The sequence below is a fragment of the Canis lupus genome, chromosome 23 (genome assembly GCF_048164855.1).
Source record: "Canis lupus baileyi chromosome 23, mCanLup2.hap1, whole genome shotgun sequence".
Taxonomy (NCBI): Eukaryota; Metazoa; Chordata; class Mammalia; order Carnivora; family Canidae; genus Canis; species Canis lupus.
This window is the reverse complement of record NC_132860.1, coordinates 8,729,681-8,757,059: the sequence shown is the minus strand read 5'-3', so window position 1 is coordinate 8,757,059 and position 27,379 is coordinate 8,729,681. Positions and strand designations below refer to the sequence as shown.

At 47.0% G+C, this 27,379-nt stretch overlaps 1 protein-coding gene across 7 annotated transcripts in view; it reads left to right on the top strand.

The window, feature by feature from the left end:
- The window catches only part of NAV2 (neuron navigator 2), a 727,084-nt gene that overhangs the window by 619,095 nt on the left and 80,610 nt on the right, over nt 1-27,379 (top strand). The window lies entirely within an intron of this gene.

The following is a 27,379-nucleotide window of genomic DNA, read 5'->3' as shown; positions in this document are numbered from 1 at the left end:
AACCTTCACTTTTCAAGTCAGGAAACGAAGGCGAGGCTCTGAGAGGTGAGCTTGCCTGACGCCACAGCAACAGCAGTGGCGGTGGTCAGAGCGGTGGTAACGGCAACCAACGACGTCAACATGGTACTTACCACGAGCTGGGCACTTCCCCCAAATCTGCTCATTTAATCCTCTTGACAACCCAGGCTCATTTTACACATGAAGGACTGAGGGACAAAGAGGTGAAATCATTTGCACACAGCTAGAGGTGCGGCTGAGGCTGGTACCCCGGTCTCCGAAGATCACTTTCTTGTTGTCTCCCAGAAAGCATTAGTAAGGACTTGGTAGCCATGAGGTTTCTGAAACAGAAGAATTCCGTTGTTAAGTAAAATGGCGGCACTTCCTGTCCCAGAAATCTTCAAAATGAAGCTCACTGTCCATATACCCAGGATGCATGGAAGGAATTTCTTCTGGAGGTGTAGGGTGAAGATGAGAGGACGCCGGGGCCGCCCTGGGGCCTCGCCTCCCCCCCCCTCCCCCCCCACCCTACCCCCCACTGGTTGGGTGGCTGTATTATTTCCAGGAAAGAAACTGATCTGCGCTTCTCTGGAGTGAGATGATAGGTTTGAAAATGTTCTCAGAGTCTAAATTTAGCGCGGTGTATCCGTGGTCACCAGGAGAAAGATAGGTTTGACAGGTTGGCTGGAGGACAAAAGCCAGTCCTGGAAGAGAAAGCGGTTCTCCTCTGAAAGGCAGGCCAGGCCGTCTCTCCGTGGAGCCTGGCGCGGTGGCCGCCGCAGCAGGTGCGCAGGGTGCCGGCCACCCGGAGGCAGAACCGTCACTGGCCGGCACCTCTGCTGTGAGCCTCCCCCAAGGTCAGCCAGCAGCAGAACCCCTGCACCCCGCTGCGCACCTGGGGTTCTTCGTTTTACGGTGCTGTTTAGAATTCGTCAAACGATTTTATGTCCACAGAATGGGAGAAGGTCGTTGTGCTTTACACCTTGTGCGTGTCCTACGAGACCGTCCAACGCAGGAGCCGTGTTTTGTGCAGGCAGGGGAGCAGAACCCAAGTGTTCCAGGATCTCAGCTTGAATCAGTCACTCTGCTTTTCCATTACTAGATCTTTTTCTTTCTTTTCTTTTCTTTTTTTTTTTTTTTTTTTTTTTAAGATTTATTTATTGGGGCAGCCCGGGTGAGCTGCCTTCAGCCCAGGGCCTGATCCTAGAGACCCAGGATCGAGTCCCACATTGGGCTCCCTCTACATGGAGCCTGCTTCTCCCTCTGCCTGGGTCTCTACCTCTCTCTCTTTGTGTCTCGTTAAATAAATAAATAAAATCTTTAGAAAAAAAAACATTTATTTATTTATTCATGAGAGACATAGAGAGACAGAGAGAGAGAGAGAGGCAGAGACCCAGGCAGAGGAAAAAGCAGGCTCCATGCAGGGAGCCCGATGTGGGACTTGATCCCAGATCCCGGGATCATGCCCTGCAAAGGCAGACGCTCAACCACGGAGCCACCCAGGCGCCCCGTTCTTTTTCTTTCTTTCTTTCTTTCTTTCTTTCTTTCTTTCTTTCTTTCTTTCTTTCTTTCTTTCTTTCTTTCTTTCTTTCTTCTTTCTTTCTTTCTTTCTTTTTCTTTCTTTCTTTCTTTCTTTCTTTTTCTTTCTTTTCTTTCTTTTCTTTCTTTCTTTCTTTCGTCTTGTTCTTGTTTGTTTTTAAATACATTTATTTTTTATTGGTGTTCAATTTGCCAACATACAGAATAACACCCAGTGCTCATCCCATCAAGTGCCCCCCTCAGTGCCTGTCACCCATTCACCCCCACCCCCCCTTTCTTTCTTTCTTTTTTTTTTTTTTACTTAAATTTGTATTAACATTTCTAATGTTCTCTCATAGTGAATGTTCAGCTTCACTAAAATGGGTGTGTGTGTGTCTGTCTGCATCTGTCTATTCGCTTTTTCTCTCTCACCTTTATTATCCTTTCCTCAGCTACTTCTTGAGGTCCAAAAACTTCCAGAGCTTTCTCGCCTCCCCCCCAACACGCCCCCACCCAATAGCCAACAGAGATTTCAGGGGCACAAGCAAAGCTTGCTTGCAATCAGCACCTCCAGCTTGACCCTTTGGACTCTGCTCAGGCAAAGATAAAGAGGGGCTCAGATGATCATTCACACCATGGCTGTGTCCGTGCAGCAGCCAACTCAGACCTGGAAAAGAAATTACCCGGCGTGGGGGATGACTAAATTTAGTATTTCTTTTTCTGCTGCTTTGATCCACTTGGCCTTTGAAAATTGAAGTTCCTCAGATCTATTCTTCCCCCTGGTTATTTTGCTAGATAAACCGTTTGCACAGAATGGTGTGTATGCCTGCACATGCTTAATTTCCCTGGCATCTGATAAATGTCTTGAAATAGGGTAATGCTGGAAGCACTTTTCATTACCTTAAAGCGCTCGGCGTAAATGGAATTGATTCTTTTCCTCAACTGCTGTGATGTTACTGTTTCCTTTTTTTTTTTTTAGTGGATAAGATCACTCTAACCAGCTTCCCTTCTTATCATTTCCATCCTGTTCAACCATCTTTTCCGTTCCTTCCCGGGTGTTTACTGGCAAATGGGATTTCATGTCCCCGCCTGGCTGCACAGGTGTGCGTGAGACCTCTCTGACTTTGGGATGGGAATTTGGCGTCTCTGGTCTAAACGGAGCGAGAAGTGGGAGGTGAGTAAAGCATGAGTCAGGGCTTGGAAATCTGAGGTCTGACTTTGGATCTACCACTAAACTCTGTGACCTCATGCAAGGTACTTGCTCTCACTCATGAAATGCAGGAGTAGAGCCCAGTGGCTCCTACGTTTTCCCTTCAGATCTGAACTTCTAGGGTCACCTCAAGTTACCAGATATCCATCCCTGCTTAAGATTTGAGATCTGATGATTGAAAATAAATTGCATGGAGGTGGGTGCTTGTTGAGATCAAGAATGCAGACTCGAGATTCTACAGCAAATGAGCTCTGAGATAGTGCTGTGACTTGGAGCTTTCCATGGGGTGGATGTAGTTGAAAAATGCTGAGGTTGCCAAAAGAACAAGATGCGAGCAGTAGAGGGAGATTTCTGACCTGGGAAACAGAGGTGGGGTGATTTTCCTTTGTATACTTGCATCCCTGCTTCTCCAGGCTTTTCCAGAAGCAATGAATGCATCCTAGCTCCCCAGGTCTCCCTCAGGATGAAGTTTAAACTCCCTTACGAGGCTTACTGTGATATCTGGCCCCATTATTTCTTCTTAGCCCTTCTTCTCCTCTCTCCAACCACCCTGAACTACTTGCCGTTTCCCAAAATAGTGTCCTCTGTCTCCATTCACAGCCTTTGCGGAAGCTGTTCCCTCTACATAAAATATTTTCTCCACCTTTACCCCATCTCACCCACAGCGTGGCTCTTATCCTTCAGTGCTCACATTAAATGTTATCTCCTCTAGGAAGTCTTCCCTAACCACCCCAATCCCCAAGACCAGGTTGGGTGACCTCCTCTTGCTTTTTTTTTTTTAAGATTTTAGTTATTTATTTGAGAGAGAATGAGTGGTAGGGAGGGGCAGAGAGAGAGGGAGAAAGAGAAGCAGACTCCCTGCTGAGCAGAAAGCCCCATACAGGCCTGGATCCCAGGACCTGGAGATCCTGAGCTGAAGGCAGATGCTTAACTAACTGAGCCACCCGGGCACCCCTCCTCTTTGCTTTTGTAGTCTCCTGAATTCTTCTTCATCATAGCGCCAAACACATATTATTAATGTCTGCTGCTCCCCTGCCACTTCGTCTATACTTGAAGCATCTTGAGAGCAAGGACCTGTCCTATCACCAATGTATTCTCAATACTCAGGCTATATGGGGAAACTGCTCAGACAGGTAGAGGAGCTCATTCACACCACTGTTTGTCTGCAGAGCCAGAATGCACCCCCAAGTCTGCATATCTCCAACCTCCCTCCCCCGTTTCCTATATTTCCTATGCTCTTTAAAAGCTCTTACCTTCACCTGACCTTCCCCCGATTGTGACGGAGCCTTGTCCCTTGGTACCTCGTGTGATCTCATAAGAAACAGTGGGGAAAAACAGAATTTTTCTATCATGTGATTCAGAGCCCTGTGGACAAGACTGTTTGCCCCATGTATGTGAGACGGAGGACTTAGCCCATTGACTTAGCGGGGCGCGCCGTGTGATGGGGGCTCAGTAAGTGAGTCTCTTTTTATTTTATCCCTAGAATTTGCCACCACATTCCCATCCCAGTTGCACTCGTGAGATAAGTGTGTGGGCCACTTTTTAAAAAACAAAAACTGAATTTTGAAACCAAGCACACTTTCTGCCTCTTGGATTCCAGCAGCTTTAAATGTCCTTGGATTTTCTAAGGGACGCAGTAATATGTGTACAGCTGCGGCTCTTATCAGAGTGCAGACGTACCTCTCATTACTGTTAATTGCGGTTCCACCACTGGGTGATCTGGGCTCCCACCTCCTAGTTCTGTGACGGATAACCTCTTTTATAGCTTGGCTGCATAGGATACATTACAGTATCTTCCAGGCAGCTGCTCTTTAGGTAAATTAATACCTGGGGGTCTTTTTTCTTCTCTTTTTTTTCTTCTCTAGGAAACTTTAAGTACTGTAACAGGCTTTCATTTTAAGGCTGTGCAAGTCTTATTTCATCAGATTGCTATTTGGAAGTTCTAACAAAACACCTTCATGAATAGCGGCCGTAATACCCTTAATCCACTAAACTTCCTGACATTTTAAACTAAGTGGATTGCTTTAAATGAAATCGGGCTTTCCCGGTCTCTGCTCTCTCTGCTCTCTTCCTCTCCCCAGCCCCGCCTGTGCATATTCAGGCCCAAGGTGCTAGGGTGCAAATTCTTTCTTGCTATTAGGGCACCAAATTAGAAAGGACCAGGAAACACCATGCAGTTTTGCAAAGACTCCAGGTCTTGCATTACCCAGCCTGACCCACGGCTTTTCTAAAACACAAGTTTGTGTGAAGTTTCTGTTTCTCATGAAAGCTTAGGATTAAAAAAAAAATTTAAATGTGATTTTCTTTCTTATTAGAAAAAAATGAGCTTCTGTTTTATTATGGGAAAATAGAAAATAGAGATATGCAAACAGGGGGGAAATATACAAGGTCATAATATCATATGATGAAGTGATATGCTGTGACCACTGTTAGCACCTTAGTGCCTCCCAGACAATTTTCTCTTCGTGTTAGCACTTACACATTTTATTTTATTTTATTTTATTTTATTTTATTTTATTTTATTTTATTCTATTCTATTCTATTTATTTATTTTTAAAAAAAAAGATTTTATTTTTTCATGAGAGACACAGAGAGAGAGAGGCAGAGACACAGGTAGAGGGAGAAGCAGGCTCCATGCAGGGAGCCTGACAGAGACTCGATCCCGGGTCTCCAGGATCACACCCTGGGCTGACGGCTGCGCTGCACCATTGAGCCACCGGGGCTGCCCATCATTTTATTTTTTTTAAAGAATCAAAAAAATCTCTTTAGTACTTGCTATGAGCCAGGCAATTGCTATGAGCCAGACACTGTCCTAAGCTCTTTACATATATTGATTCCATTTTTCCAGTAACTCTAGGAGTAAGAACCCATTGTACAGATGATGAAACAGATATGGACGCTGCTTAAGGAACATGTCCAGAGTCAGCCAGCCAGGAGTGCAGAGCCAGGAAGCATGCCTCTGTAGTCTTTAATTGTAATAGTTGCACCACACAACCTCTGAAAGAGGAGAAGTGTTTCATAATCTACTTTTATAATTTGACACTACAGCGTGGACATCTTTTTATATCAGGATTATCAATATCATTTTTAATGGCCCCACAGCATTCTGTTCTCTAAAGGAGCCACAGTTGGATTAACTCTTTCCCTCCTGATAGATGTTCATAACGTTCCACTCCTTTTGTTCAGATAAATAACAATGCAAAGACCATTCTTGGGACTAAATGGATGCACACTAGCTTGGGCTGCAAATAAAGCCTGTATTCTATATTTTCCTAATAATTCTGACATTTGTGTGTGCAGATGAGGCTCTTGAGGCATTGTAGGAGAACATAGGCTCAAGTATGTTCTGGCTACTAGTGACAGGGCTGCCCTGAACCATTCACACGCTTTTTGTATCCATACTCCATTGTTCCTGGTACCATGTTTGAGAGAGAAGGTTGCCTGGAGAATGGAGTTTCTGTTTAAGGCCAGCTAGCTGCCCGCAGCTGAACCTACAAATGTAGCATCAGTTGGCACTGGGCTCTGAACTGAATGAGAGTTTTTATCTTTTTCTCTGAACTTAATGAAAGTCGGGAACTAGGACTGTGATGCTACCTACCCATGGAGTCACCTACTTCCGTAGAGACCGAGGAAGGGGAGGGCACCAAGGGGTAAAGGTTGTCGATGCATTCTTAATGCTCCACCAGCAAAGTGGCTTTGGTGAGATCATGAAAATTGTCTCCAGTGTGCCAAATACCTGGTGCAAGGCAACAATTCAGAGATAATGGGGGGGGGGGGGGTGTCTCAGTGATGGACTCTGCTTAGTGGGTTCTTACCAGCAGTGGGGCCTGGGGTAAGTTATCTAGCCCACTGCTTCTTCATCTCCTCATGTAGACTGGTGATGGTAATACCTACTCCATAGGGAATGGTAGAAGGATTAAACAAGACCAGAGAATTTAAACACAGTAACCTCCGTAATAAGAACTCAATGAAAACGAGAGCTTAAAATAAAATCCTAAAGGATACGGATTTATGAATCAGATAGACTTGTTCTTTAGCCCTTCTTAGCTACGTGACCTTTTTTTTTTTTAAGATTTTATTTATCTATTCATGAGAGACACAAAGAGAGAGAGGCAGAGACACAGGCAGAGGGAGAAGCAGGCTCCCTGCAAGGAGCCCGATGTGGGACTCGATCCGGGACCCTTCCTGAGCCGAAGGGAGTTGCTCAACCACTGAGCCACCCAGGTGTCCCTAGCTGCATGACTTTGAACAACATACCTCCGCTCTCAGAGTTGTGGATCATCAGAGATAATAAAATCTATCTTACTGGGGTATTGTGAGTTTTTAGTATCAGCACTGTATAATCCCTGGCACACAGCTGGTTTTCAGTACCCATAGCAAAATTTGTAAGCAGTTACTATGTGCTGGTCACTCTGTTTTATTTTATTTCCCTCACTCGGGACAGTTTTTCTCTCAGAAACTCGTGGTCAAACAGAAGGAGTTTAATTCTTAAGCAGTCTGTAACTTTTCAGCCAGTGTCACGACTAGGCAAATACCTAGAATGAGCTGGGCTCTTTGCCAAACTCACTTTTTTTTCCCCCTTTGATTTAGACAAGATTGTGGTTTAGAGATCGTGAAAGGTTTTGTGAACTTATTTTATAGCCCCTATAAACTCACAAAGGAAACAATGAAATACCAAAGCTAAAGTCTAGAACAGGTTTTCTTACAAGGGAGGGACTACCTAATGGTGTTGTCGGAAGGGTTCTGTGGGATGAGGTTTTTATCATTTGATGCAACACCTGACACCCAGAAGGTCTGCAGTAAGTTCAAGGGCGGTTGTCCCCAGCAGGGGACAGATGGGAGGTCAGTCCTTCAAATCCACGAGGCAAAAGAACTTTCTTTTGAAAAGGAATTCCAGTGGGAGACTAGGGATATAGACTTACAGAATGTGGGTGCTTGGGGAGGGATCTTCCAGAACCTCGGGGTGGCCTCGGGAGGACAGCCAGCTCATTGAACTGGCAAGCAGTCTGAGGGCTACCATCAGGAAGTGATTTGGTCAAACCCAGCCCCTGTGTGGTGTTTTCTCCACTGCTCTGCGGTCCCCTCCACATGTGAGGGCTGCCACGGTCAAGGGCGGGGGGGCTTACATCACAGTCTGCTCAAGGCTGCCCGTGATCATTACCCTCCACGTTTCCTTTCCAGTCTCCTTCCCAGTCCCGCCTACCCCTCTCCCTCATTATCTCCCCCTGCCACAGACACATTCAAGGATGTCCTTGTAGCTGGAGCCACGTTAGAAAAAGCCAAAAGGTGACTTTACAAATATTGTATTCATTACCCATCCATTCTAATAGAGAGAATCTTGCAGCTGCAAAAATAAGTATTTGAAGTCTTGGGATTTTCCCTATGTACCTATAACACCATTATAGAAATATAGTTCCTTATAGCCAATGACATGATTTTAAATTTCCTTTAATTTTTCTGTTTATTAAAAGAACAAATTGCTGCATGGATTTGCCCCTTTGGGCTTCTGTTTTTTTCATGTTTTTTTCTAAATAACCACATTTATTACCAAAGTTACAGGAAAGCCTTAGCTCTGAACTGTTTCCTAAACACTAGAGGAACTAACTTTCTAACCTACTCTTATTCCTATCAGCCACGGGCACAATGATACAGGAATCTTTGTGGCTGCTGTTGGTTGCCAGCGGTGTTTGGATGGGGTTTTATGAGATAATCTGGATTTTTACCGGATAGAAAGCGCTATCTAGGCACAAATGTGGACATTTTCACAGAGAGTCAACTTCCAGCATTCCTCTACAGGCAGCCTAGGCACACATTTTTTCTGACTTTACAGACAGTAATCTCTTTTCCCGTCAGATGCTCTCACAGCTTTACTCTTCTTTCATGGCATACCTCATGGTTTGCAGTGAAATGTGTATGTTTTTTACTTGGCTGCCTGACACTCCCACCCATACCAGACTATAAGCTTCATGAGGACAAGGAGACAGGCCTCCTCTCTTTTGCATACCCCTCTTAACCCGGCACAATGCCTGGCACATAAAAGTCAACATCCAGCCAGTATCTTAAAGAGAATGGCCCCCTCAAATACAGCAGAAGCCATGATATCATGGAATTTGGTAAGAGTAGATCTAAATCAGACCAAGCCCAAGAGTGTTTAGAAGCGGCTGAAGGACTTTGGGATAACCTGTCAGTGGCCCTGGCCGACTAAATGTGTTAGTGGGATCTGTTGGAAATGTTCACTACCCTAAGCAATGTGGTGTCCTGGCGGCCAAACAAGATTCGAAGCATCTGAAGATATGGTCTTCAATCTGTCTCTTAGCAGTTGTATGACTATGAGTCAATTTTCTGAGTTCCAGTCTGTTTTTCTCTGATTTGTGGATAATGATACATGTTAGCATAGCTGTGAGAATTAAATGAGGGGAGATCTGTAGGTGGTAAAGTCTATACATTTGAATTATTGTTGTCACTGAAAATAACTTGGGCCTCGTGTCCTCTGTTGGAAAAGCCATCATTTTGGAATTGATTTGTAGTTGACCAACAGACATCTTGTCAGAAAAGGCACCTCGGATGGAGGATGGAGGATGGCATGTCTGCATTTCGATTTTAGGCCAAAGATGGAGAAACCAATGTTCACATCCCCCAGGCCTCCCTGTCCAAGATTTGTTAACAAGCCTTGGGTTTCAGATTTGGAATGGGAGGGGAGTAAACAGGAAGAACAGACTGGATACTTACTCTTCCTGATGAATAAAGCCTTTTGTTTATTTATTTTTTAAGATTTTTATTTATTCATGAGAGAGAGAGAGAGAGAGAGAGGCAGAGAGGGAAGCAGGCTCCATGCAGGGAGCCCGACGTGGGACTCGATCCCGGGTCTTCAGGATCACACCCTGGGCTGAAGGCGGCGCTAAACCGCTGGGCCATTGGTGCTGCCCAAGCCTTTTGTTTAAAGACGAGGAGTATGTTTACTTTTACATGTGAGGACCCACAAGTGTGGGCTCCAGACAATCTCAAGAATTAACCAGTGGAAGGTGACAGAAACTCCAAGTCCACAAGATGAAAGATTTGCAGCTGAAATGCAGCTCACTCCCTCCGTAATGAGACTGGAGGGCAGTATCAGCTCCCCACTGGAGAAATAGGGCAGGACCCTACTGCACGTATGTGCAAAGAGTCCGCTGGGCCCAGGAACAAGGGGAAGCAGAGAGTCTGCACAAGCACCTCCACGGGAAAGGCAGATTTCTTAGTTATGCTGCAGATTCTGCACCCCAGAAAGGAACTGAGGAAGTGGAGAAAGAAGGCTGGAGGGGCAGCGGCACACTGACCACATCTCCAAAGTTCTCTGTTGATGCCTCACTGGGATCACTTGTTACTAATGGGTTTGGAGTTCTGCAGGGGCTGACCTTGCTTGTCCATTAACACCTCCCCACCCACACTCTAAACATGCTAGCCACCCTTCGGTCCCTCAGACACACAGTTCTTCCCTCCTGCTGGCCTTCTCTGGCCTTCGCACTTGACGTCCCCTCCTCCTGGAACACCTGGCTTCCCTCCTCGGCATGGCTGGCTGGCTGGCTCCCCCTCATCTTTCACATCTTAGCTTAAATATCACTTCCTGAGATGCCTTCCTGACCGCTCTGTTTCCAGGAGCCGCCTCCTGTGGCTCCGTCTCCCAGCACCCTGTTTCTTTCCTTCATCGCTTTTACCATAACATCCAGAATGATTTTCCTGGTCTGTCTCCTCTGAGTCTGTGGCCCCATCAGAGCTGCCACATTTTCTTTCACTTGCCCTCTTTTTCCTAAAGTCTGGTCTGGTGCAGGTTAGATACTCGGTGGCTATTTGTTGAATGCTGTTCTTTTTCTATCCCAAAGCTACCTAGTTTCTTATGACTTTTGTTAAAATCATAAACTCCCAATTTAACTCCTGTGCTTTGAAGGCTAAAGCCCCCCAGAGTATTTCTCCGCTTCCCATCATCTAGGGCCCATCACACTCCGTAAAATTCCACAGCAGGAATGAGATGCTTCTTGTGTGCATGGATCTTTTAACCTCTTCCCCTTCTTTTCATCCACCCAGGAGAGCCTGCCTGCCTTCTCTTTTTGTTTTGTTATTAGCAAGCCAGTGGAAAGTGACACAAGTGAGTCTAAGACTAGCTCCTGAAAGAAGGAAACAAGCATAGGATAAAAGTGGGACTGGACCTTGTGTGAAGTCAGTGCCATAAAACTCAGAAGCAGTTGCTCTTAACCTGGGGTTTATGGACAGGCCTCAGGGGGTCAGTGAATCCCCTGAAATTAAGTGCAAAGGGACGTCTGTATGCATTTTTGTTACAGAGAGGCTGACCTGTAACAGGATAGAGACTGCTTCTATCAGATTCTTTTTCTTTAAGATTTATTTATTCATTTTAGAGCAGGGAAGGGGCAGAAAGAGAAAATCAAGCAGGCTCCACACTGAGTGCAGAGCCCAACATGGGGCTCAATCCCATGACCCCTGAGCTGAAACCAACAGTCAGATGCTTAAGCAACTGCTGCACCCCTCCCGTACCCCTCTATCAGATTCTTTTTTTTTTTTTTAAGATTTTATTTATTCGTTCACCAGGGACACAGAGAGAAAGGCAGAGGCACAGGCAGAGAGAGTAGCAGGCTCCCTGCAGGGGGCCTGATGCAGGACTTGACCCCAGGACCCCAGGATCAAGACCTGAGACAAAGGCAGATGCTCAACCACTGAGCCACCCAGGTGCCCCTCCTCTATCATATTCTTAAATGGGGTCTTTGGCCAAATAAAACATTAAGAACCATGAAGCTAAAGTCCTTGAAAATACCAGGAGTCCCCAGGAGACCGCACAGAGTGTTCAGTGCCCTGTTTAATCCTCCTGTACCCAGTTGGTCCAAGACCACATCAGTGGTTCCACTGGCACCGGGAGGAGATCCCTCAGAACAAAAGCAGGCCTCACTCCTGTCCTCGAGGAGCTTACTTTTGAAAAAATACAAACATCCCTCCTCAACAAAGAAGATAATGTGCTAACTGGTAAGCCCCAGGAAGTATCATGGGGTAGAAAGTAACTGGGCCAGAGTCTAGGGAGATATCCCTGAGGAAGAGACCCCCCAATCAAGACCTGAACAAGAAGGAGGCAGCCCTGCGGAGAGGACGAGGAGGGCGTTCCAGGAGGAAGGAGCCCCAGCGCAGGGCCTCTAAAATGGGAAGAAGGTGGTACATTGGAAGGCCCAGGCCCTGTATTATTTGCACATAATGAAGGAGAGGGGCAGAGAGGCAGAGGGAGCAGACAGGAGCCAGATTATGTAGAACCTTTTAAGTGAATTTGGATTTTATTCCAAGTTCCCTGGGAAACTACTGGAGGGCTTTGAGCAGAAGGCGACCCAACATGATGTACACTTGAAGAACGTGCCCGTTGCTGCTGTGTGGAGGATGGAGCCCAGCAGGGCAGGAGGGAAGGCTGAGTGATCAGGGAGGTGGCGTGGACCACAGCTTTCTTCCCGTAGATACTGACTAATGACCAGGTTCATGGGGTACTGGGGAGGAATTGAGCCAAAAGGACTTGTTAATGGATTATATAGAAGGCAGTAAGGGAAGAGAGAACTGAGGATGGCTAAGGACAATTGTACGTTGGCTGAGACGGGAGGACTCTGGGAGAGGGAGTGCGGACAAGCTGGCATTTGGAAGCAAGAGTTTTGTACAAGGGGCGATAGATTAGAGATGCATCACGTACCCCAAGAGGGCCAGGCTGGAGAATCAAACTTGGGACTTGCCCGTCTGTGTCTAGAATGTGAAGCCCTTGGTGAGATCCCCTAGGAAAAAACCGGGTAGAGAAGAGAGGGGCCGAGGGCCAGAACCCTCGAGATCTGGAGAGGAGAAGAGGTGAGCAAAGGAGACCGAGGCACAGGCAGTGAGGGAGAAAGAAACCAGGTGCCCATGCAGGCGGGGGAGCCCCCAGGGCACCCAGTCAAGGAGGAGCAAGCTGCCCACTACGCTACGTGCTTCTGAAAACTCCAGCAGGGTGTAGGCCGCGGGCTTTGGCAGGAATGAAGCAATCGGCGCTCGGGAGAAAGAAAACATTTTTCCATTGCAGTGGTGGGGACCGAGTGTGACTGGAGGGGGAACAGGCCACAGGAGCCGGAGTACCGACAGCGTGTTTTGTTGGAACATGGAGCAAAGACTGGTGTGGTCCAGGAGGAGAATTGGGACATGGGGTTATTATTATTATTTTTTAAGATTTTAAAGAATTTATTCATGAGCGACACACAGAAAGAGGCAGAGACACAGGCAGAGGGAGAAGCAGGTTCCCTGCAGGAGCCCGATGCAGGACTCGATCCTGAAACTCTGGGACCACGTCCTGAGCCGAAGGCAGACGCTCAACCACTGAGTCACCCTGGCGTCCCTGGGACATGGGGTTGAAGCGGATTTGTGTTTGGTTTGGTGAGTCGGCCAGTGGGAGAGAGCTAATAAGGGCAAAACTGATGATGTTGAGGAGATGAGCAAGGTACCCTGATTTACTGTTGCTTTAATAAAATACTCGTTAGACCTAAGTGAGCGGCTTTTTAGATTTACTTCAGTGGTTTTGTTTTCTCTCATTACATAATATTTCCTTCTACTCTCCAGTACCTGGGCAGGGTTTATCAGCGCCTTTTTGGTTTACAACATGGCCCTATGAATTAACCTGGGAACCTTGGGAGCATTGATAACATTGTTTCTGTGGAGAAAAAGGCTGTGAGTTCTTGAAGGTCTTTGGGATTTGCCCTGTTTAGAAGTCAGGGTCAGAAGTGACAGGAGGATTGGCTCTTTGAAAAGCGCCAAAGGGCATCCGCTCTCAAGGAGGTGGATGACCCACCTTCTGATTTTCCCCCTCCCTCTGTGGTTGGATCTCTTAACCTCACTGATTAGTATCTCTCATAGCCTGGGAAAGCCCTGGCTAAATTTGAACCTCTAGCTACAAAGAATTTAGAGGGTTTGGTGTTGAAGATGTGAATCTTTTAACCACAGAAAGAGGACTGAGAAATGACCCCACACACACCCAGTACATCATCTTGTGTGATAAACTTGACCTTGTAAAAAGTTTCCTCTGTGATGGGACATCTGGGTGGCTCAGTGGCTGAGCGTCTGCCTTCGGCTCAGGTCTTGATCCTGGGGCCTGGGAGTTCCCTGCCAGGAGCCTGCTTCTCCCTCTGCCTCTCTCTCTGTCTCTCTCATGAATAAATAAATAAAATCTTAAAAAAAAAAAAAAGATTTCTTAAAAAAATTTTTTTTCCTCTGTGAGTGGAAAAGCCAAGATGCTTACAGCAACTCACCAGGCTCTCCTTAAGCATCCTTTTCTCTTCGTGTCTATCTCCCTCTCGCTTGGCCCCTCTGACCTGATCTCCTAGGTTCCCCTTGCTTCACTCTCCTCTCTGCTCTAGCCACACCTGGCTCTGGGTTCTTGGAATGAATGTGCAAGTTGTATCTTGTCTCAGGACCTTTGCACTGACCATTTCCTCTCTTGGAAGGGCTACCCCCAGATACTCACATAACCAACTAACATACTTCATTCAGGTCTGTAGTAACAATCATCCCCCCCTCCCCCCGCAGGCTTTCCCTTACTATCCTATGATAAATTTCAGACAACACCCCCCCGCCCAAATCACATCATCTTCCTTATATTACTTTTTCTTCTTAGCATTTATCACTAATATACTGTGTAATTTATATTTTCTCTCATTTATAGTTCTACCACTAAAAGGTTAAGTTCCAGGGAAGCCCAGGTGGCTCAGCGGTTTAGCGCCTGCCTTCAGCCTAAGGCGTGATCCTGGAGACCAGGATCGAGTCCCATGTCCGGGTTCCCTGCATGGAGCCTGCTTCTCCCTCTGTCTGTGTCTCTGCCTCTCTGTTTCTCATGAATAAATAAATAAAATCTTTTAAAAATAAATAAATAAAAATAAAAGGTAAGTTCCATTAATATAGGGAATTTTTTGTCTATATATATTTTTTGACTATGGTATCCTCAGCAGTTAGAACAGTGATTTGGCATATACCACATGCTCAATAAATATCTGTTAGTTGAATGAATGACTGAATGGATAGGCTGCCCTTAATTTATGTTGGTGTTGGTGGTTAATCTGGATTTTTACATATATTTGCCCAAAATAAGGACAAGGAACAAGTACAGCTAACAGTGGAAATCTTTTGTATGTGTACGTATATATACATATATATTGGTCTCCACGTATATAGTCAGCATCCCATTCCACCCAAATTAACACATTGGTCAGCCAGATTCTCAAGCCATGTTACGAAGATACATCCAGTTCCAGGGACGATGCAGAAGATACGCGAAATGGTTTAAAACATCTTTGTCAGCCAGAGCTTGGATCCATCCTCACTTTTTGTCTCAATAAATCTGAACCACACCGCCTCCCAAATTCATCCTTCCCCCACCCCTTCGCCTCTGCCTCCCACTCCCCACTGCAGATGCTGGCAACATTTTTTCCAAGCGGGGGAGGACCCTGAGAGATGAGATGTGAATGATTAACTTCAGTTGGGACCCCTTCGAGATTACAATCTATGCTCCTGGACACGTTTGCCTTTGCATTCACCTGGGAAGCCCCACTAGACCCTGTTTCCTCTCCAAGCTGACCCTTTATTCCCTCCCTCTTGGTTGGGGGAGGAATGGCTCTTCGTTCCCCTTTGAAAGGCTTCTGTTTGCTGAGCAAACTCTAACCACACAAGACCCTGCTTGGAGCCACTATTATTACTACCCGGCCCCCCCAGTGCGCGTGCACACACACAGGCGCGCGCACACACACAGTCCTCTACGCCCCCATCCTTCTGGAGAGGCTGCCCAAGCCAAGGGGTGGGGGTGGGAAGGGAGCCTTTCTTCGTGAAAGTCTTTGAAAGCTGCCAGGAGCCAACTGGTAGGATTTTTGGAGAGGGAGTTGGAGTTTTGGAGAGCATCTTAATCCTTCTTCATTTTAAAATAAAAGCTTGTGGATATAACATAATTTCGCTTTTGAATTTTCAAGAGTAAAACAGTTGTTCATTGTTCACGGCATCTGTTTACTTAGTTCCTTCTGAATTCCTTGATTACAGGTTTTAATAGGGATTAGTCGGTGCAACCCCTTCCCATCCCAGAACTGGGACTCTCTCCCATCCCACCTCCCCTCAGCCTTCGTACCGTAATGTTTAAAGCAGCGATGCATAGACGGAGCTTCCTTTGAAAATAAAAGTAGCATCAGGAATTAATGCGTATTTTTGTTGGCACTGCATCAAAATTGACATCTCCGGGAATTATATACGTCATCCCTTACTGTACAGATAGGTATCTTTTCCCTTTCAGGTTCAGAAGTTATCTTCGTAGGCTGATCATTTCAATCAAATGCTTCCCTTTCAATTGTCAGTGGAATAAGCTAAGAAGTGTTATCAGTGATTTTGTGTCATTGTTGATAGTAGCACTTTTGGCTGAAAAAAAATTTTTCTCCCCAACGTTTTGGCACAGTCCACGGGGATTTAAAAAAAAAATTTTTTTTTCACATTTAGATGTTACTCAGCTTGACCCATTGTTGCAGATTCCCCAGGGACCACGGCGAAGGCCCTCCCACTAGGTGCTTTACGGTAATGGTTTCGGAGTTCGGTGTTAGCTTTTGCTTCGCTGAAACTTTTCACAGCTGACTTGATACCAGCGCTGGGGCCTGACCTCTCGCTCCTTCGGCACTTAAGGGGTTAATTTTGTTGGTGGATCGGATTTCTTTCCCGGGCTGGGGAACAGTGATCCCCGTCTGACTGGTCCTTTCGTAGCGGAGTTGCTGGGTGCCCGGGATTCCCTGGCCTAACGTGGGCTGGCGGGCTGCTGGCTGCTGGCTGCTGGCTGGCGGGTTGAGTTGCCACCGGGGGATTCATTCGGCTTCTTTGTCCGCTTTCTCTAAGGACCACAATGTAGTGAAATGCTCTGGCCTGGGAACCTGACCAGGTAGGATGATTTCCTAAAATTTCTGGGGCCTGGGGCGGGTTGTGCTGTGTGTCCAGCCTTACCGTTCCTTGGATGATACTGGAAACCCAGCAGGGCAACCAGTGGTGTAGCTGCCAAAATCCTGGGGGGGGGGGGGGGGGTGGTGCGGAGTGGGTTGCTCTGTGGTGGGGGAGCCACAGGCCAGGAATCCAGCATCCAGCATCCTTTTCTCAGCCACCACGGCTCCTTTCATTCTAGCCTTGATAGCTCTGGGGCAGCCCAGAGCATTAACCCAAATAAATGTCCTTGGTCCACCTGGACGTTTGAGTAATGTCAATCTTTTCCAGACCGTCTTATCAAATCTTAGGCTGTTGAGACTGAAAAACCGGTTGGTGATCACCCAGCTGCCTTAAATCCTTACTCCAGGCTTTTGGAGGGAGACCTTTCAGTTAGGGCGGAGGCAGAGCTGGAGAGAGGCGGTGTGGGCCCCGGCAAGGGCTGCGGTGGTTCGGAGGGCCCTGATGAAAATGCCTAGCAGTTGGAGGTTTTGTTTGGAATCTAAGAAGCCGGGTGAACTTGCGGTTGTGTTTACTAATACTGCAAATTACTGGGTGGGTTTTTTTCTGGAAACTGGGCTCCAGGAGAGAGAGCATGGGAGATTTAAGTATGAGTACTTTTCTTGTTCGCTAGGGCTGCTATAAAAGCTGCCCAAAGAGAAACGTTTCTATTTTTAAGCCAGACAAGGGGAAGAGAAAACAATGTTCATTATCGCCTAGTGCTAGCCAAGCATCTCACAGACATGGTCTCATTTAATTTTCTTTGCAAAGCCAGCGATATTACCTCGATTTTGAGGCATGGCAGTGGGAGCTAAGAGAGGTTAAATAACTCGTTCTAGGTCACCCAGCTAATAAGAGGCGAAGCTGGCATGGGAACCTAGGTTTACCCACCACTCTGCCTTCCTTGTTGGGCTTGGCAGATGGCTCAGCATGGCTTAATCTACAAGTTTAAACGTGGGTTCAGCTGAATGAAGGGCACTTTTTGTTGCAGAGGACTCACCAAAGTGTACATGATCCTGGCAAGCGTGGCCTTCCTGAGCTTTTCAGATTCTGCTTGTTTCTGAGAGGGTGTGGGGGGTATTTTAAGAAGCAGCTCTGCTTTGCAGCAGGACCCACCTGGGAGTTCTCTGATCTCTTTGAGGCTTCTGGGCTGGTGGATGGACCTGTGACTGGATTTGTGCTTGTACCTGGGTCAGCAAGGCAGGAGCCCAAGTAGAAGTCAAATCTGGGACAGCTGATGGCCTCGGAGCTGGCCTTGGGCTGCTGGGACTGTGCCCTGGAACTCCGACTGCCTCCCGAGAGGCTGGATTTATTGAGTCCTGGAGGGAGAGGTTGTTCACCCGGCATGTTAATGCTGACCCAAGCTTGGCACTAGCAGCTCACATGTGTGCTGGGCTTGGCTAATTAGCTAGGTCTGAACTGCTTTTGGGTTGCAAAGCTGATTTTGAGTGGTTATTTCTGGTTCGTTTTTTTTTTTTTTTTCTTTTAGTTTTTAGTTTGTATTTTCCATAATTTCTACACCCAGTATAGGGTTCAAACTCACGACCCTGAAATCAAGAGTCGCATGCTCTTCAGACTGAACCAGCCAGGCGCCCCGAGTGGGAAGTGTTTCTCTTCCCTTCCCCATTACCCCAGAAGAGGCCCCTGACAAACTGCAAAATGAGGCTGGATTGGTTCTGGGGGCCAGCCGCCTCTCTCAGCCGCCCCAAGGTGGTTATAGTTGTTTTGTGCATTCAGGTTCCCAGACCTCTTAAGATGTGTAGGGAACTAAGCATGAGTGTGTGTGTGTGTGTGTGTGTGTGTGTGTGAGAGTGTGTGGTGGGGTAGGAAATGGGAATGGTGGGATTCCACTTCCCTCTCCACCGACTTCAGACCTAAGGCAGCCAGCCAATGCCCTGTCTGGGATTTGCCTCTTCCTCCTTTTCTTTGCCTTCTTGGAGATGTTTTAATAATAATGTGATTGCATTAAAAAGTGTCCTGGGCTTTTTGGGTACCACGTGGGAGTTGTAAATTCTTATAGGACTGGGATCCACTTTAAAGTATCCTTCCCTCTGCTCTTTGGTCGAATTAATGTGGTTATGAAGAGCTTGAGTTTTAGAGTCAGGCAGATCTAAGTTGCCGTCCAGCTGCATTTATTAGCTCTGGCACCTTGGGCAGATTGCCTAGCCTCTAGAATCCTCAGTTTCCACACTTACGAAAAGGGAACATTCCTAGTTTGTGCCTCATAGGGTAAGAGAGAGGAGCGCGTGAATAGTGTGTGTAGAGTACTTACCGAGGTGCCCAGATCCCACGATGGGAGTTGTCACTCTGTGTAAGTGTTGGCTATGATTTGCCTTAGCTATATCTCCCGTGCTGAAGTCTGTTCGTGTTTGGGGAGCACACATCTTCTGGTAAAGAGAACACCAGGATGGGTTTGCTGCGGTCTCTTGGCAAAAGCTGGCCGGCAGTGGACCAAGCGTCAGCAGCCCTCTCTGGAGGAGCCTTGGAGGAGAGAGGGCTTTGTGTAGATGAGGTCAGCAGACACGCCGGTGCCTATTGTAACAATGAGGCCATAAGGCATCCCTCTGGGGTTTCCAGCCCCACCAGCCCCTGGAGCCAAAGGGAGGAATTTCACGCTTACTCAGGGGACCACCTACTTGCTCCGGGGGAATGAGTTACCAAAACGGGACAAAGGTGCTGTGGGGTGAAACTCAACCCCTGGCATTCTGAATGCTGCTAAATCCCCTCACAGCCCTCTTTATGGGGCTCTTGTTTCTCTCTCTCTTTCTCCCCCCCAAATGATTGGCCTTGCACCTGGCACCGTCTGTAGAAGCTTGCTTCTCTCCCCTGGGACACAGTGGCCACAGCAAGTTCTTGCCCTAGTACTTTATCATCGATTTCGTAACCTGGGCCTGTATCTCCTTCCTGCGGCTCTTTTCAGGCTCCCCAGCTTCTGTGCTGCAGCTGACATGAGCTGGTTATCTCCTGAGTGCCTGCAGATCTGATTTGGTCCCCACAAGAAGCTCATGAGGCCTGGTGTTAGCACCGGATCACACAGAAGGCAGCCTGGGTTTCCTGAGGAGCAGAAGCGAGAGTGGGGGGGGGGGGGGTGAGGGGGGGAGGGTGCTCCGACCAACTAAATGGTAGAGCCAAGGTTCAAATAAATCTGCTTTCTTTTCTCTCTAGAGCTGTGCTGCCTCCCTTGGGAGCCTCCAGGGCTTCGTGGCCCCTGTCCCGCTGCTAGAGGAGACTAAATTTACTGGGATTTGTTTCTACCCGTACTCTCATTCAAACTCAAGTTCTGGGCCATTTTGCAAACCATTGTAGGCTGATTTCAGAAGGTGAAATCTAGAGAGAAGAGGCTTGCTTGTGGCTTTTTTCGAGTAACTGTATCCCTTTTTTTGGGGATACAGTCTGGGCTTTTGCAACGTTTTTGTGGAAAACATTGAAGTCATTACAGTACACCTGATGGGTGTGGAGTAAAGTGAGTCAGATGAATAAATGAACAAGGTGGTTGCGCACTCTTGGATCTGTAAACATTCGCAGTTTATGACCTTTGGGCCTTTCTTTCCAAGCCTCAATAGTCTCATCTCTAAAATGGGTATAGTGTTAGTACCCAGAGAAAATGTAAGTAACAGGGCCTGGCACATAAACAAGCCATCAGTGAGTGTTATTTGTATCACGGAGTTGTGAGGATTAAGTGAAATAATGCATGTAATTAGCATGAGGTCTGGCACAACTTTGAACTTCCAAGTTGCTGCTTCTCTTATTATCATTCCCAGATTGGCAAAGAAAGGCGGGGTTCCGCAGGAGTGCTCTTTGCATTCTTTGAAGGTGGATTTTCTTAGTAGGCCCTCCTGCAGTGGCCGGAGGAGGTGATGCTCTTGAGAATACCTCCCGGGAAGGAAATAGTTAACATACCTGTCTAGTGGGAAATGAAGGTAGCCAAAACCTTTCCCTTCCCCAGGGGTTACTACTAAGCCTCCAGTTGGGCTTGCTCACTCATCCACACCAAAGGATCTCATTCCGCTTGGGCCCTGGGGTTTCACGGGAACAATTGCCTTGAACAATAGCCAGAAAACGAGTTCCACCAGTCTGGGCTTTTGCAACTGAATACAGCTGTCTGGCGAGGGGCACGGGGCCGGGAAAGGAGCTCTGCTGTGATTCTGGGGCAGAACTTGAAAAGTAAGCAGGTAAGGCCGGGACACTGCTGCAAGGTGGCTCTGCAGCGTGCGTTCAGCCCCCGGGAGAGAGGCTGGAAGGGGGGGCAGGGGCTGGCCCAGACTGCGCCTGAGGGCGCTGGGGGCCTTCTGGAAGTGGACCCAGTCTTGGGGCTTGGGGGTAGGGTTGTTAGGAGCTGCTGCTTGTGAAGACTGCTTTTGAGAACCACAGTGCCAGTACTTCCTCTCTGCTAACCTGCTGTGGTTTATCAGTGAGCAGAGAACACCTCTGTATCTGCAACGGGATTGATTTTTCCTTTTCTTTTCTTTTACCACATTGGTTAGCATGTCTTTCCCTTGAGTCAACAACATTATCTCACAGGGCGTCCGTTCGAGGAGTGTAATGACCCTCCAGAACCTTCGGTAATTCCTCAGAGTTGGAGTCTTTTGCTGAAACCCAGGATTCCTCACGCATGGGTGTGTAAATCCTAGTGGAAAAATCCGTTCAATCATCCCTCTAACCCTGGGATTCCGTTTTTGCTTTTTTGCTTCATGGGAGATGAAGTTATGAAATCACAGTAATTCAGGACCATTACAAATTCCTGCTGCAGTTTGGATACTGCCCGGAAGAGCTTGTTATTACAAATGGGTCCAGATTTAGAGGTGGTTTTTCAGGGAGGGGGTGTACTGGAGGAGGCAGGTTTCTCTCCTTGGTTCTGTGGAATGTGCACTCCCCACGACAGGGAGGAGAACAGGGAGTGTGAGGAGCTAAAATAATTTATGATGCTTTCACCTGCGTTCTTCATAGCAGATAGCTTGTGTTTGGTTGTTAAAATTGTGCTTTAAGCCTTTTGAGTGGCATTTGAATTCCTGACAAGGTGATGTCAGCCATGTCTTGTAAGACTGAAACAGGAGCCTCCTGGCTTTAGGGATCTTTCCATTTTTGAATGGATTTTCTGGTTGCTGTTCAAGGCTCTTTTCACATCCGAATTTTTAGAAGTGGCAAACAGTTGAGGCCTTGGTTTTGGCCAAAATAGGGTCTCTTCTTGATGCACCTGATTGCTGTCAGCTGGTGGAGATTCTTTTGTGATTAGGTTGGCTAGCAGGCGATTTCTTTTTTTTTTTTTTTAATATTTTATTTATTTATTCATGAGAGAGGTAGAGACAGAGGGAGAAGCAGGCCCCCCGTGGGGAGCCCAATGTAGTGGGGGGAACCCTGATCCTAAGACTCTGGGATCATGACCTGAACTGAAGGCAGATGCTCAATCACCTGAGCCACCCAGGCGCCCCACCATAGGCACCTTCCATGTGCCCATTTGCCACCGTACTAACTTTTTCTCTGAGCTTAAACTCTTAGGATGTCAGTTAGAAAGTGACCTTTGGGATGGCTGCACCCAGCTCCCTCATTATATGGAAGTCTGGGGCCTACAGAGAAAATGAGGTACCCAAACTCTGTAGTAGTTCTGGGGAGGGCTGCGGTCAGGGCCTGGCTCCCCTGGTCCCTTGCTCTTGCCACTTCCGTGCCTTGAAGAGATTGTGGCGTAGCAGAGAGCGTTGGTGGGCCTGGGATCCAGCACGCTGCAGACTGTTCCTATTGCCTGTGCTGGCACCTGGCTGGGGGCTTGAGGAGATATCAGAGGCTGTAGAAATGTGTGGAACCTGTGCAGTTTCTAGTTGTACCCTTTGCTCTTCTCCCTGCTTTACATTTACATTTGTGTTTGGGCTTGTGTCTGTGTGTGTGTCACATCCACTGCCCTCGCTGTCAGGGGTGGGGACAACTGGGTGTCATCGCTGTACCCTACGGTGCCTCACATGATGCCCGACACATAGAGGTACTGGCCGACTGGGTAAGATGAACAAATGAATCCAAGGTCCCTGGCTCAGAATCCAAAAATACTGAGTTGAAGAGTCTTGAAGGACAATGGCAAATGTTTGATGGCATCCTTCCACCCACCCACTGGCTCCAAGTAGGTGAAGGTTTTCATATCTGATCACTTGTAACTTCAGTTGTGTCATTGTATGACTGCACCGATGGGGGCATTTCATGGAGTACAGAAAAAGGGGCGTGCCTCATCTGGCAGAGAAGCAGTGTGTTTGCATTGATGGTTCTGAGGAATCAGTGGAGGCATCTTCTAGCTGTCTCTGCCAAAAAATTTATAGGACATAAACATAATATGCTGTCTTGAAATTTAAAAAAAAAAGGGGGGGGGGAACCATCCAAGGTCTGTATCCCATGTTCCTCTCAATTTCCTACCATATAGCCTGTGAGGCAGGAGGAGAGCCTGAGCTTCTGCTGGGCTCTGCTCATCTCCCAAGGATGTCGAATACAGTGTTCCCCCTGAGATTTTGGGAGCAGCTTTGGAGTAGCTTTAGAAGTCTTGCAATGCAGAGCAAAGGTGAACATGAGTGGGAAAAATTAGTAAAGAGAGGAGGTGTGCTCTCTTGGGCTCACTTATTCTTCTGGTCAATCTTATAAAAATCATTAATTCATTCTCAAAAGGAAATCTCTAATAGCTTTTTTTTTTTTTTTTTAAGATTTTATGTGTTTATTTGAGAGAGACAGAAAGAGAAAAGCATGAGCAGGGGAAGGGGCAGAGGTAGAGGGAAAAACAGGCTCCCCAATGAGCAGGGAGCCCATGGGCTCCATCCCAGGACCCCCAGATCATGACCTGAGCCAAAGGCAGATGCTTAACCAACTGAGCCACCCAGGTGCCCCTCCTCTAATAGTTTTCTAAATGTCTAAGGAGTGCTTTTGTGCCTCAAAAGAACATCTTAGAATTCATTAGGTTTTACTATTCCATTTATTAAAGCTTTGATTTTTTTTTTTTTTTTTTTAATTCATGAAAGACAGAGACACAGGCAGAGGGAGAAGCAGGCTCCCTGCAGGAAGCCCAATGTGGGACTCGATCCCGGGACTCCAGGATCACACTCTGGGCCGAAGGCAGATGCTCAACCACTGAGCCACCCAGGTGTCCCTAAAGCTTTGATTTTTAAACCTAGGTTTCCTTACACATCTCATCTATAAATCAAGTATTTTTGTAAAACAATTAAGATGATTTCCACTTGTTGTTTGATTAGTACTTTGTTAATTTAGATTGAACAAATTGAATTTTGACAATTAGTGCTGTTTGGAAACTTGGGTAATTAAGTTTCCTTAAATATTTTAGAGTGCATTCATAAGTTTAACATGCTTGGTTTCCTCAAGCTCTTCAAACATCTGACAGGGTGGACTTACCAGCCTAACAAGCAAAATCTTTGTAAGCACTTAACTCTGGCAAATCAAATAAACTAAAGTTAAAATGTCATAAATTAAGTTTTCTCAAACACTGTAATTCTTTTTTACAGGCTCTCTCCCAATCCTTAAACCTTTCATCTTAAAAATCTCAGATCAGAAATCAGGACTCATTTACAATTGAAATCAGAGGACTGTTTTTATTTAGCTTCTTTAATATGCCCCATATTCTTCTAAGTATTATAAATATACAGAGATTTATCCTAGTGATCACAGAGATTTCATCCTGTACTTAAGTATTCATGTTATGATTTACTTCCTCATCTCCTTTCCTCTTTTTAAAAACTTCCCGAGGATTTAAAGCCATTTGATCCCAACGAAAGGGAATAGGCTTATCATCATACGGTGTTTCTCATTTGGATTCAAGAGCAAGATGCAAGGATGGTCACGTCGTATTCCAGAATGATGGTTCCAGAGCCGTAGCTGAATACACTGTAGTTCTTTCTGCTGCGTCACCCGGGTCCCTGGAGCCTCTTGGCTGGAATCTCGTTTCACCACACAGCAAACACAGATCCTCTGTGTTCCTTTCGCATTTCCCTTGTAATCCATGTCTGTAACCCTTTTCGACATTGCTCACCCGGACCTGGGTCATTGGACTTTGGTACCCCGGGTGCAGGTTGTACCTAACTTCCTTTGCCACTTGATTGGATGCACTAATGTTCTTACTGCCTGAATGAATTCTGCATACTTTCTACATTTCTCCCGGCTGACTTTTCAGCCACTTGTCTGGAGTCATTTTACAGACAAATGGCAGTTCCCCCTTAGTAGCACCAGTATACCAAGTGACAGAAACCGAAGCAAACTAGTTTTGAGCAAAAGAAAGGAATTTATTGATTCTCACTTTTAGCCTCCAAGAGGTGCTTCTGGCTTCCCAGGGCCTCAGGTACGGCTGGATATGGGTGCTCACATGACATCATTCCTCTTGACTCTGCTTCTCTCTGTACTAGCTGCCTTCCCAGGCACGTGAGGATGAAGTGGCCCCTGGAGGTTCAAGCCCCATCCGCATCTCTTCCAGAGTTGCACTTTATTCTTCTCAGCTCTCCTGTGTGGTCACACAGGTTGAGGGAATATAATTTGAGGATTTGAGGCCAAGTTAGAGATTATTCCAGCCCTTGACAGCTGTGAAGAGGTTTATGGACAACTGTCTAAGAGGGGCACAGAAGAGCCAGCATCTGGCCCACATTCCCTTGTGAGGGCAGCATTGTTATCCCAGAGCATCTCCTGAAGTACTTTCAGTACTAAGTGCTCCGTAGAAAAGTACTTACACCCCAAATGTGGGGGAAAGGACAAGTTCGGAGTAACCGATTTTTATATCTAAATGGACTTGCCAGTATCCCAAGAGATGCAGAAATGAGGGAGACATGGCTGGTTCTCCGAATGCGGGGACAGCTGGTGTCTGGCACAGAGACAGCTCTTGCTCAGCCGGGGCCACCTCGGTGTCACTGCCCCTCCGTCCTCATCACTGGCGTCCCCACTCCCACCTTCCATGGCGTCAATCACTGGCTTCTCCCCGTCTGGGCCTGCTCAGTCAGGGCAGCCCCAAGATGCTCCAGGCACCGATGTGAGAAGAATCGTGTGTACAATAAGTGCCACATGCCCCTCTGCAATAACAGCTTGGTGTTGAAAGGCCATACGGGAGGAACGGGTACAATTTCAAAGCAAAAACTCTAGGGCTTGGATTCATGGGCATCTGTTGCTAACTTCCCGCCTTCCTCCCTGCCAGCCACACTCCTCTCTTCAATCCCCTTTCTTCTTCCCTGGATTATAGGACATTTTAGATGTATTAAATTGCTAACCCCAGAGAGCAGATGCAATTAAAGACTCCTGTGACTTTTTTTTTTTCTTCTTGGTAATCGTGAGAACAGATTTGGGTCCTTTTCCATCTGTTGGGTCATGCTCTCTGAGCTTTACACGATTCCCAGCCTAGGGGTATGATCCACACGTCACCTACGAAGAAGCTGAGGTATAGATGTTGAGACTTGTCCAAGAATGAGCTGGGGGAGGGGGCTGAGCTCAGAGCCCACAGCTGGGGGTGACTTTTTGTCTGTCACCTGTCTTTCCTCTCCACATGAGTTCGGTCCAGAGGAGTCTAATAAGCATGCACTGTGTGCCTGAAAGTGGAGGGGACATGGCCCACAAAGTGAGGTCGACACTGCTGCAGCATCACTGTGCAGCAGGAGACAGGAATGTGCAGTTGGCCGTTGTGGGGAGGCCCTCCAAACCTCGGCTTCCTCCTGAGAAAGTGAGCCATGTCTGTTCTGGAAGTTGACATAATGGAAAGCTGTTTGGCATCACAGTAAAGAAGGTGGCTCTGGGGTCAGAACGGCTGGATCCCGGTCCTATTCCACCTTTTACTGGCTGTCTGGTCTAGTGCAACTTTGCCTTTCTAACCTTTTTTTTTTTTTTTTTTTTTTTTTAATTTTAGAGAGAGAGAGAGATAGTACACGTGGGGGTGGGGGGAGCAGAGGGAGAGGAAGGGGAGAAGAATCTCAGGCACTCAGTACACAGATGACCCTGGCTTGATCCCACGACCCCAAGACCACGGCCTGAGCCGGAACTAAGAGTCGGGCGCCCAACCAACCGAGCTACCCAGGCACCCTGCCTTTCCTACTTTTCTAAGCCTTAGCATTTCCACCTGTACAATAGATAAGCGAGAATACTTACTTTTTTCCCCACTGGATCCAGTAGATCAAGTTACATTTATGTTGGAAGCTTACTTTGTACTGTACTCAATTATTCACTCCCTTGAGGTTTTTTTAAAAAGGTTTTTTAATTTATCTTTGAGAAAGAGGGGAGGAGGGAGAAGCAGACTTCCCACATGGCAGGGAACCTGTTGTGAGGCTCAATCCCCCGAGATCATGACTTGAGCTGAAGGCAGACGCCCAATTGACTGATGCAGCCAGGTGCCCCTCGCTCCCTGAGTTTAAATGCACAAGTATCTTCTGAGCACCTGCTATATACCTGCCACCCTGCAGCCAAACAAATGAGAAAATGTAGCAGGTTTGGTTGGGATGGGGAGGTTGGGCTTGTAGATACTGGGACCAGGGGAGGCCTTTCTGAGCAGGTGACACTTGAGTAGGAGGCAAGGGCAAGTGTCCAGGAAGAGGGACACCGGCTGTAGAGTCTTGAACACAATAACCCTGCTGGCATAGAAGGAGCAGGAGCCCATGTGACTAGAGCCAGCCGGCGATGAAGAGGTGGGCAGGAGGCAGGACTGAGGAGGGAGGCCAGATCAGAGGGTCTTAAGTGCCAGAG